We start from the raw sequence: 12,172 nt of genomic DNA on the forward strand, positions 1-12,172 counted from the left end.
GCGCGGGGAGGGGGCTTCTTTCTGGCGCGGGGAGGGGGCGGCTCTGGGGCTAGTGCGTCGGCCGGCCTCCGGCGCGGGTGAGGGGGGGCCCCGTCGGGGCGGGTGGGCGGTCTTGGCGCGCAGGCACTAGAGCGCCGCAGATGGTGCGTTTGGCGGGCTGCGCGCGTCCAGACAGCAACCCGAGCCTGGGCGGCGTGGCGCTTGGTGCCGGAGCCTCCGCCCGCAGTGCCCCGTCGGGAGACCCGGCCGGAAGGAGCCTCGAGCCGGCTGTCGGACGCAGTTGAAGCAGCCAGGGCGGCATGGCAGGCGGCGTGCACCCCCTGCACCCCCCACGCTATGCCACTGCTCTCTGCCCCACCGCCAGGCTTCGGAGCAGCCTTCCGAAGGCTGGCGGCGGGAGGAGGTCTCACCGCCTGGACAGTGGGGTTCCTGCTTCCTCAAGGAGGGCCGGCCAAACGCGCCCCCCCAAATGTTGCGCCCGGTGCGGCTGGCACCCCTGGCACCCCCCACGCTACGCCACTGTCTAAGACCTCAAAATTTTTACTCTTTCTAAGTTGTTGTGTCTAATGTAGATAACCTCTATCTTTATACTTTTTTACACCATTTTTCTCTCTCTTTAAACCTGCAAAGCATCATTCATTACATACCGATATGCTTACTCCAGAACAATGTTTTTTCATATACTCTTTAGCACATCCCCATTCTTTTAATAATTTCTGGTCCGATTGTCCCCTTATGAAAGCTGTGAGTCTTGTCAGATTTATATAGTCACAAAATTTAATTTGCCATTCTTTTATTGATGGAATTTTTCTCCCTTTCCAATTTTTTGCTATGAGCATCCTGGCAGCTGTTGTCGCATAAAAGAATACTTCTTTGTATAGATGAATGCTTCCATTTTTTAATGTGCTTTGGAAGTTGAATGGATTTTGCTGAGCGTTTCTCATTTTTCTCAGTTAAATTTCCAGGCCCTTTGCGCCTTGTTTTTTCGAATGTTTCGGAACTCGAATGGTCTTCCGGAACAGATTACGCTTGGAAACCGAGGTGCCGCTGTATTCATTTAATGCCCATCTTACAGTGCGGCCCCTGCCACTCTGGACGGCTCCAACAAAAATATTAAAAACACAACTTACAAGATGGCTTGAGAGCAGTACATGTGAAAAGGATCTAGGAGTCTTGGTTGACCACAAACTTGACATGAGCCAACAGTGTGACGCGGCAGCTAAAAAAGCCAATGCAATTCTGGGCTGCATCAATAGGAGTATAGCATCTAGATCAAGGGAAGTAATAGTGCCACTGTATTCTGCTCTGGTCAGACCTCACCTGGAGTACTGTGTCCAGTTCTGGGCACCACAGTTCAAGAAGGACACTGACAAACTGGAACGTGTCCAGAGGAGGGCAACCAAAATGGTCAAAGGCCTGGAAATGATGCCTTATGAGTAACGGCTAAGGGAGCTGGGCATGTTTAGCCTGGAGAAGAGGAGGTTAAGGGGTGATATGATAGCCATGTTCAAATATATAAAAGGATGTCACATAGAGGAGGGAGAAAGGTTGTTTTCTGCTGCTCCAGAGAAGCGGACACGGAGCAATGGATCCAAACTACAAGAAAGAAGATTCCACCTAAACATTAGGAAGAACTTCCTGACAGTGGAATTTGCTGCCAAGGAGTGTGGTGGAGTCTCCTACTTTGGAGGTCTTTAAGCAGAGGCTTGACAACCATATGTCAGGAGTGCTCTGATGGTGTTTCCTGCTTGGCAGGGGGTTGGACTCGATGGCCCTTGTGGTCTCTTCCAACTCTATGATTCTATGATTCTAACTTTGGATCCAGCACAGAGCAAGCAAGTCCCTGTGTCTCCAGCTTCCAGCCCGCTTCCAGCTCAGCCTCTACACCCAACTCTGGCCCTTGTTCTTCTACCCAGCAGACAGGTGAGGGGACTCACTCATTGTGAGCACCATCACTCATGAGACCCTACTTGCCCGCGGACTGTCTCGCCAGAGTGGTGCATGCTCTGGTTATCTCCCGCTTGGACTACTGCCATGCGCTCTACGTGGGGCTACCTTTGAAGGTGACCCGGAAACTACAACTAATCCAGAATGCGGCAGCTAGACTGGTGACTGGGAGCGGCCGCCAAGACCACGTAACACCGGTCTTGAAAGACCTACATTGGCTCCCAGTACGTTTCCGAGCACAATTCAAAGTGTTGGTGCTGACCTTGAAAGCCCTAAACGGCCTCGGTCCAGTAGACCTGAAGGAGCATCTCCACCTCCATCGTTCTGCCCGGACACTGAGGTCCAGCGCTGAGGGCCTTCTGGCGGTTCCCTCACTGTGAGAAGCCAAATTACAGGGAACCAGGCAGAGGGCCTTCTCGGTGGTGGCACCCTCCTTGTGGAACGCCCAGATGTCAAAGAGAACAACAACTACCAAAATTTTAGAAGACATCTGAAGGCAGCCCTGTTTAGGGAAGCTTTTAATGTTTGATGTATTGCTGTATTTTAATATTTGGTTGGAAGCTGCCCAGAGTGACTGGGGAAGCCCAGCCAGATGGGTGGGGTATAAATAAATTAATAATAATAATAATAATAATAATAATAATAATAATAATAATACTTGTAGGTCTACAAGCTCATTCTTTTGGGATGCTGAAGAGAACATTTGAGCGGCCAGCTAAGGTCACTGGCCTGTGCAGAAATTTGTCTGAGCAGTTCAGCAACCTCCTCTGTTAGATTTTAACCCTTGCTGGGGACAGGATTCCAAGGATTGGAAGGGACTCAGGACATCATGCAGACTCAGTGGCGTAGCGTGGGTTGTCAGCACCCGGGGCAAGGCAAGTAATTTGCGCCCCCTAACCCGTGGATTTGCGCCCCCTAACCCGTGGATTTGCGCCCCCTAACCCGTGGATTTGCGCCCCCTAACCCGTGGATTTGCGCCCCCTAACCCATGGATTTGCGCCCCCTAACCCTAACCCCCAGATGTTGCACCCGGTGCGGCCGGCCCCCCCTGCACCCCCCACGCTACGCCACTGTCCAGACTGACCCCCCCAACCCACAGCAGTACATTTAGGATTCTGGGAGCGGGAAGCCCCACAGTTCTTGCAGAGGCCTCTGCCAGCGAGATGGGAGATGCTGGGAAGCTTTTTGCAGAGGCTCCTGGGAAATTAAAACTCCTGTTCCTGTGATAAATGATCCCTGGATGGTGTCCAAAGAATAGAAAGCCGGTTGCACATTAAAAGGGTTACATTATTAATGTCGAATTAATGTCACATCCGAAACCACATGCCAATTATCTGGGGTTCGACAGCTGGTCAATGTAGATGGGCTCTTTGAGCCCTTACTTCTGGCAAAAGGTTGAGATTGTTTCTCTGGAAAGGCCCGCCTTTGATCAATGGATAGAAGATATGGCAACTCTTGCAATGTTGGAACAGATTGCTTTGAGACGCACCACCATTTAAGGAGGATGTTGACAAGCTGGAACATGCACAGAGGAGGCAACCCAGATGATCAAGGGTCTGGAAACCAAGCCTGATGAGGAACGGTTGAAGGAGCTGGACATGTTTAGCCTGGAAAAGAGAAGATGGAGAGGAGATAGGAGAGTGAGACTGGTGACTGGTAGTGGCCACTGAGACCTTATAACACCGGACCTACATTGGCTCCCAGTACGTTTCCAAGCACAATTCAAAGTGTTGGTGCTGATCGTTCAAGCCCTAAACGGCCTCGGCCCAGTAGACCTGAAGGAGTGTCTCCACCCCCACTGTTTAGCCCGGACACTGAGGTTCAGCTCCGAGGTCCTTCTGGCGGTTCCCTCACTGCGAGAAGTGAGGTTACAGGGAACCAGGCAGAGGGTCTTCTTGGTGGTGGCGCCCTCCCATCAGATGTCAAGGAAATAAACAACTACAGTGGTACCTCTGGTTGTGAACGGGATCCGGAGGCCCGTTCGCAACATGAAAAGAGCGCAACCTGCAGCAGCACGACTGCGCACGCGTGGGTTGCGATTTGCCGCTTCTGCGCATGTGTGTGATGTCATTTTGCACTTCTGAAACCCAGAAGTAACCCTTTCCGGTACTTCTGGGTCGCCGCGGGGTGTAACCTGAAAGAACGTAACATGAAGCAGACGTAACATGAGGTATGACTGTATCTGACTTTTAGAAGACACCTGAAGGCAGCCCTGTTTAGGGAAGTTTTAATGTTTGATGTTTTCTCGTGTTTTTAATATTCTGTTGGGTGCTGTCCAGAGTGGTTGGGGAAACACAGCCAGATGGGTGGGGTATAAATAATGTTGTTGTTGTTGTTGTTGTTGTTGTTGTTGTTGTTGTTGTTGTTGTTGTTATCTACAAATATCTCAAGGGCAACCACATGGAGGATGGAGCAAATCTGTTTTCTCCTGCTCTGGAGGGTAAGACCCAAACCAATGTCTTCAAGTTACAAGAAGGGAGATTCTGACAAAAAATCAGGAAAAACTTTCTGACAGTAAAGAGCTATTCCACAGTGGAACGGTCTCCCTTGGGAGATGGTGGACTCTCCTTCCTCTGAGGTTTTTAAGCAGAGGTTGGATGCCCTTCTGTCATGGATGCTCATAGTTGAGCATCCATGCATTGCAGAGGGTTAGACTAGATGTCCCTTAGTGTCCCTTCCAACTCTACAATTCTGTGATTGAGTTTGTATGCATACTTAAGGTACATATGGAAGAGGCTCATTTATCATATTTTGGGAATGATTCAGGCTTTTATGTAGCAGCCTTGCTTTAAACTTCCTGGATATCCCATGATCATATTATAAAGTAGTGGAGTTCTAGGTTATAAATCAAGCACTGCTAGGAACGGTTTCTTTCTGTTTTCCAAAGTATTCTTCCCATTTTAAAAAAATAAATCCAGTTTGGTGCAAGCAATTTTTAAAATATTTTTTATTTTTAATCATATTATTTTAATATTTTTTTTAATTAATCTTTATAGAGAAAAACACAAAACTTAGTATCTTTCTCCCTTTTAAAAACCAAACCAAGACTTTTAAATACATACAATAAAAACACGAAAGGGGGAGGCAGAGAAATAGAGAAGGAAAAAGAAATAAATAAAAAAAGAGAGAGAGATAAGAGGTTCTTCATCTGTCAGCCAAATAAAAACAATATTCACTTTGTCCAGACCATGGGTAGGCAGCCTAAGGCCCGGGGGCCGGATCCGGCCCAATTGCCTTCTAAATCCGGCCCATGGACGGTCCGGGAATCAGCATGTTTTTACAAGAGTAGAATGTACCTTGGGTTACATACGCTTCAGGTTAAAGACACTTCAGGTTACAGCCTCCGCTAACCCAGAAATAGTACCTCGGGTTAAGAATTTTGCTTCAGGATGAGAACAGGAATCGGGCTCCGGCGGCATGGCGGCAGCAGGAGGCCCCATTAGCTAAAGTGGTGCTTCAGGTTAAGAACAGTTTCAGGTTAAGAACGGACCTCCAGAACGAATACAGTTCTTAACCAGAGGTACCACTGTATTTAAAATACATCTCAGGGTTATTTGTGGGGCATAGGAATTCGTTCATATTTCCCGCCCCCCAAATATAGTCTGGCCCCCCACAAGGTCTGAGGGACAGTGGTCCGGCCCCCTGCTTAAAATGTTTGCTGACCCCTGAGTCTCCAGACCAATCCAATATAATAACCCACAGAGCCACTTTATAGAAACAAACATCTTCAGTCCTCAAATCCAGATGTAAAGGTTCCATTTTCTTTTTTTACGCCAAACGTCTTTGACACAGGTTCACAATGACTTTTTTTCTGATTAAACATGCAATTTTTTTAAATTTTGAAATGGTGGCCTAGAGGGAGGGGAAAATAAGTTTGAGCGCCACTGATGCCAACAGACAACGCTGCGCTAAAGTGGACCGAAGTTCTGAATCTCTGTAGAAGGAAGATTCCTGGGTTGCCGGGGGTGGGAAGTGAAATCAGGGCTGGGAAATCCGGCTTGTTTCCTACGAAGGGTTTTGACCCCGAGCTGTTTGCCTCTGCTCTGACAGCTGGCGGCAACTGGGTGTCGCGTTTGCAGCGCAAGCCTTTGCCAATCTGACTTGAGAGCGCAGCGACTTGCATTCCTAGTCATCTTTGCCGAGAGAGAGAGAGAGAGAGAGAGAGAGAGAGAGAGAGAGAGAGAGAGAGAGAGGGCAGCCTCTTCTCTACTCTTTCCCCACCCAGGGGCCAGTCTGGGCAGGCCAGTTCGCAGTCCCAGGCACGCCTCTCTGCCTCTACTCCGCTTTGCTGCTGCGTCTCTTTTGCAAACCGAGACAGAAACAAGCGAAGTGTTGGAAAGAAACAAGCGCAAGAGCGCGCGCGAGAAGCCAGCCAAGGAGAGGCGGGTAGAGGGGGTGGGATGTTGTGTTTCCCGGCGATTCCTCCTCCTGCTGCTGCTTTTACCAGGGAAAGGAACTGAGCATGGAAAAGCAAAGAGACCCGGCACCGTGAGATTCTCCCCGGAAAAAGCAGAAACTGTAAGTTTGGGGTGGGTGCGCTTGCAGGTTGCGGAATAGCTCGCGGGAAACGTCTCTGACACACTCCAGCAGCGAGGAGTTCCAGAGGTCAGGCACTCCGTGAAAACTTCCACCCTCCTCACACAGGAGTGTTCCCTTTGATCCTGTCTGGGTCTTTTCCTTCTCTTTCCCCCCAGGTTTGTGATAATTTAATCCCCCTGGGATGTCGATCTCTCCCTCTTGCGCTATTTTTAGGTTCCTGTTTTGTCAACCGCCGGTTTTAAATAGGTTGTGACCTGCTAGGGAGATGGGACCCAACACCTAGATCAGTTTGCAGCCTTGGAAGACCTAAAAAACACACAATTAAAGGGCCATTTTTAAAAATTCTTTTTTAAAAATAAGGTCAGGCAGTCAGCCCTTGGGGGTTCAAAGTAGTACATGAACAGGTTTAGAAAAAGCCTTTTGAGTAATTGCAACATAGGTCACATTTCGCACGATAATGTGATTTATTTCATGATGATTCATGGTTTATTTATGATGTACAAGTGTGGTTTTTTTAAAAAAAGGTTGCTGGCTGCTTCCTTTTGAGTAAGCATGAATAAACTCTGGCATTAGCTTCTTGCAAGGGGGGTTGTTACATCATTGTATTCCCCACTCACTACAACCTGCGAGGTTTCCCAATAGCCTTCATATCTGACCAAGATTTGAACCCAGTGCTTCTGAGTCCAGTGTTGTATTGGTTGTTAAGTGTGGGTGGGCTAGGAAGCAGAGGTGTGGGTGGACGTTACTTGGAAGGATCCGGCCACTAATAAATCTGAGCAAAAAGTTATTCAACTGTTAGTTATTTGATGAGTCAAATCAAATCCTTTACTAACCTCTGTGGAGCAACTGTGAGGACACAGGCAGACCTTGGAAAAACACATTTAGGAACAATATATTGTGATTTCTATTATGCTACCTCCCTGTTCAGGGTGTTTGGGTTTGCGAGGAGCTGTTGTTTATTCATTTTACTGTATTGGGATTTTTTGTCCAGGCTGAGAGTTTAAAATATATTACTAGACCTGCCCAAGTGGCATGGACACCCATAGTTAGCAGGGGGTCTGGGAATTACTGGATGAACCCCAATTCCCCAGATCCCCAGCTTTCATGAAACAAAAAACTTCCTAGTATTTGTGAGCCTGAGATTTGAAGCAAAATATACTGACACTGTTATGATCATTTGTATGTGTGCAAAACTAGCTTATTCCTCACTTTCAGAATTTGGTTTCCTCACCCTCCCAAAATTCCTGGGAACACCTATGGCTCTAAGGATGAAGATTCAGACACAGAAATAATATTGCAGCAGCATAGCTGTCAACTTACAGATTTGAAAATAAGGGACCAGCAGCCTCGAAAATAAGGGATCAGCAGCCAAAATAAGGGATCAACAATTACTTTGATAAAATACATATTTTGTTGCGTGCAAATGGCTTTAGATACCTATTAGGTCCATAAATTACCATATAGCATATATTCAACACAAAAAACAGCAACAATTTGCTGTTGACAAAGGACAGCTGGACATAGAAAGGGCCCCATTACCTTCAGTAGCTTATTTAAGAGACATCATCAATAAGGGACAGCAGTGGGGCATGGCACTGGCATAAGGGACTGTCCCGCCAAATAAGGGACGCTTGACAGCTATGTGCAGCAGTCCATCAAACACACAACACACAGCCCCTCTAGGCTTTGCCAACTCAGTGCCCCCCAGAAGTTTGGGACTACAACTCCCATCAGCCTCAGCCTGCACAAAACATCTCAAGGGCACCAAGTTGGTTAAGGCTTTGAGGGTCTTCTGTTTTTGTTTTACAGTTGTGGGATGTATAAATTTTATCAAACAAATAAATAAATTACAGGATGACTCGTTCTCTCACAGGTTTGTCACAACCTGCACATAGACATCTCCACAAATTAGTAGTTTCTGCATCCTGCATCAGACAGAAGGAATTCGAGCTAAGCTCTTATTTACTTAGTGTAATGCAAGGTGTTCAATTGGAGCAAGCCTCCTTTAATTCCCTTGTAGCATGTGCTGGAAGCACAACTTGAACTATTAAGCGCACGTTTCCCTGCTTCCCAGAAAGCCACGAGAAACACAGGCTGCTATCAATGCCAGACAGCAGCATCTAGCTTCTAAAATTTCCAGGTAGGGCAGGGTGAGGCCCCTTGCCCATGAAACCCTGGATAACCTCTGCCAGTCTGGGTAGACAATGCTGAGCTAGGTGGAGCAGCAGCCTGGCTCCTTTTCAATGCATCTTTCCCATGTATTTAAAGCACAATTGTGTTTTGGAATGTCAAAAACAATTGGCTCTGTGCTTGCAAAATGATCCGATCCAGTTTCGAGCGAGTCTTAACGCCCAGTGGGCAATCAAAATAGGCACAGGTGGCGTGTTAGCGACAGGACTGGGAACAAACCTCATCCTCATTGTTATACGCACAGAAAATAGTTACTCTGCTTGCTTTAATAGAAGGATGAAAGGAAGGATCAGATGACTCCATAGAACACATTAACACACAAACACGAAAACACCCCTTGCTTTGGAAACCCGGGCTTGACCCCCCCCAACCTTGTCTATTCATTTGTATTATCATTGAAGCGAAACCTGGTTTTGTTCTTGCGAGACGTGAATTTGCTTGGAGTTGTCACGGTGCCATCAATCTCTTAATTTGTTTGCGGTGCGGGCGAGGGGAGCGTTTGCATAGAAACGAGGATACCCGCAGGAACTGAAATCACTTCTTGCCTAGGACCCACATACCTACGGGACCGCCTCTCCTGGTATGCCCCACGGAGGACCTTAAGGTCCACAAATGACAACACTTTGGAGGCCCCAAGTCACAAGATGGTTAGGTTGGTCTCAACTAGGGCCAGGGTCTTTTCAGTACTGGCCCCGATTTGGTGGAACGCTCTGTCACAAGGGACCAGGGCCCTGCGGGACTTGACATCTTTCTGCAGGGCCTGCAAGACAGAGCTGTTCCGCCTGGCCTTTGGCTTGGACTCAGTCTGACCCTTACGTTTCCCTCGCCTTATGGTTTTGATGAGGCTGCATTTTAAATTGCATTTTAACCTGTATTTTAAATTGTTCCCCCCCATTATGTTTTTACTGTAATTTTACTGGTGTTATCCACCCTGAGCCCAGCTCTGGCTGGGGAGGGAGGGGTATAAACAAAAAATTATTATTATTATTATTATTATTATTATTATTATTATTATTATTATTATTATAAACTCCAAAGTGATAAGGAGCTGGCGTTGCCAGAGTGGTGGATGTTTCAGGAGGAAAACACACTCAGGGAAACAGGGTACCTATTTGGTGGCCAAACTTGTAGTATGCCCAGATTTGCAAAATATATTCCCCAGCTGGGGCATTGCTTCGGCAAGTGAACCCCATGCTCTTTCACTGTTCGAAAATGCCCTGGCTGTTGCTCAGATACGACCGGAGCTGCCACCAACGCCTGGCATTTGGGGGCAGCTGTTGGGGCCTCCAGTGTCCCCGGCAGGGCACATAGCCATGCCTGTCCTAATCCCGCCCACTCCCCTTTAAATTCTTTCCTGGCCCTGCAGTCAGCACTGGATTAACCCCTCTGGAGGCCCCCAGGCAGTTGAAATCTTGGGACGCCCCTCGCAAATGATCCGCTAATACATTTTTTTTTGTTTGATCTTTCAAGATCAAGGCCATATTACTTCGATTGGTTGCCACGGGACCCCTAAAGGACATGGGGTCCATAGGTCAGTACCTACTCTGCCTATTTGGTAGGGAGGCGCTGTGATCTAAACCACTGAGCCTCTTGGACTTGCCGATTGGAAGGTTGGCGGTTCGAATCCCCGCAAAGGAGTGAGCTCCTGTTGCTCTGTCCCAGCTGCTGCCAACCTAGCAGTTCGAAAGCACACCGGTGCAAGTAGATAAATAGGTACCGTTGTGGTGGGAAGGTAAATGGCATTTCTGTGTGCTCTGGTTTCCGTCACTGTGTCCTGTTGTGCCAGAAGCGGTTTAGTCCTGCTGGCCACATGACCCGGAAAGCTGTCTGCGGACAAACACTGGCTCCCTCGGCCTGAAAGCGATATGAGCGCCGCAACCCCATAGTTGCCTTTGACTGGACTTAACCATCCAGCGGTCCTTTACCTTACCTTTACCTGCCTATTTCAGCACTGCCTGAATCTGATGGGATTCAAGCCACCGGCCACACAAAAGCCTTCACCCACATGGTGATATTTTGGACCACATCTCCCACCTGTGTCAGTCCTGAAATCCTTTCCCAGTCCAGTCCAGTAACACGTGAGTCGTAATAACAGTGTTGTGTAGATGTTGCAAAGCAGGGGAGACCTTTGCACCCAAGACGCTCCTCTCCTGGTCCTTTTGCTCTCTAAGCAGCTCTGGGCAGCCCCAGCTTGAAAGGGACTTTGCCCCTTTGCCAAACCTGAAGCAAGATACACTTCAGCTGCTTACTGGAGCATAGCGTCCGAGAGGGCAGACTGAGGTTAGTGGGGCAATGACCCATTGGCCCTAATGACCCCAATCCACCAGGTATGCCTTTCAGTGTGCAATGCTTGCAATGCTTCCTTACAGACCCTCTCGGGTGCCAAGATCAGCCAAGGGGCCCTCTTGGTAGTTCCCCCACCCTCAGAGGCCCAAAGCGGTGGTGGCTGTCCAGGAGAGAGACTTCTCTGTGGCCCCTAAACAGTGGAACTCCCTCCCCACAAAGGGGCCCTGGGTACCTTCATTGTACAGCTTTCATAGAATCATAGAATCATAGAATCATAGAGTTGGAAGAGACCACAAGGGCCATCGAGTCCAACCCCCTGCCAAGCAGGAAACACCATCAGAGCACTCCTGACATATGGTTGTCAAGCCTCTGCTTATAGACCTCCAAAGGAGGAGACTCCACCACACTCCTTCCACTGTCGAACAGCTCTTACTGTCAGGAAGTTCTTCCTAATGTTTAGGTGGAATCTTCTTTCTTGTAGTTTGGATCCGTTGCTCCGTGTCCGCTTCTCTGGAGCAGCAGAAAACAACCTTTCTCCCTCCTCTATGTGACATCCTTTTATATATTTGAACATGGCTATCATATCACCCCTTAACCTCCTCTTCTCCAGGCTAAACATGCCCAGCTCCCTTAGCCGTTCCTCATAAGGCATCGTTTCCAGGCCTTTGACCATTTTGGTTGCCCTCAGAGGATGCTGAAGACACACCTGGCTTTTGACACTTGAGGCCTACATTTTTAGGACTCACCTGATTTTAATGTATGTAAGTTGTTTTAAGTTGTTTTTTAATATTGTACAGTGGTACCTCGGATTCCAGACACTTCACGTTACATACGCTTCAGGTTACAGACTCTGCTAACCCAGAAATAGTACCTCAGGTTAAGAACTTTGCTTCAGGATGAGAACAGAAATTGCATGGCGGTGGCAGCAGGAGGCCCCATTAGCTAAAGTGGTACCTCAGGTTAAGAACAGTTTCAGGTTAAGAACGGACCTCCAGAACGAATTAAGTTCTTAACCTGAGGTACCACTGTACTTGTTTTACCATAACCTGCCCTGGGACCTTAGGGTAAAGGGATAGATCGATACAGTCGTACCTTGGTTGTCAAACGGAATCTGTTCCGGACGTCCGGACGCCTTCCGAAAACATTCAACAACCAAGGCGTGGCTTCTGATTGGCTGCAGGAGCTTCCTGCATGGAACTGGAAACCGCGG

At 48.1% G+C, this 12,172-nt stretch overlaps 1 protein-coding gene and 1 long non-coding RNA gene across 3 annotated transcripts in view; both read left to right on the forward strand.

Moving 5' to 3' along the window:
- Positions 1-12,172, forward strand: part of LOC308588838 — a 407,342-nt gene that overhangs the window by 231,838 nt on the left and 163,332 nt on the right. The window lies entirely within an intron of this gene.
- The window catches only part of P2RY2 (purinergic receptor P2Y2), a 42,766-nt gene continuing 36,672 nt past the window's right edge, over positions 6,079-12,172 (forward strand). Inside the window, exon 1 of one of the 2 annotated variants that reach the window (XM_081197439.1) lies at positions 6,079-6,476. The gene's annotated coding sequence lies outside the window, so the exon portion shown is untranslated. The remainder of the gene's footprint in view (positions 6,477-12,172) is intronic. The other variant, XM_081197438.1, reaches the window with a different exon arrangement.

Source organism: Podarcis bocagei (genome assembly GCF_964188305.1).
Source record: "Podarcis bocagei genome assembly, chromosome: 6".
Lineage (NCBI taxonomy): Eukaryota > Metazoa > Chordata > Lepidosauria > Squamata > Lacertidae > Podarcis > Podarcis bocagei.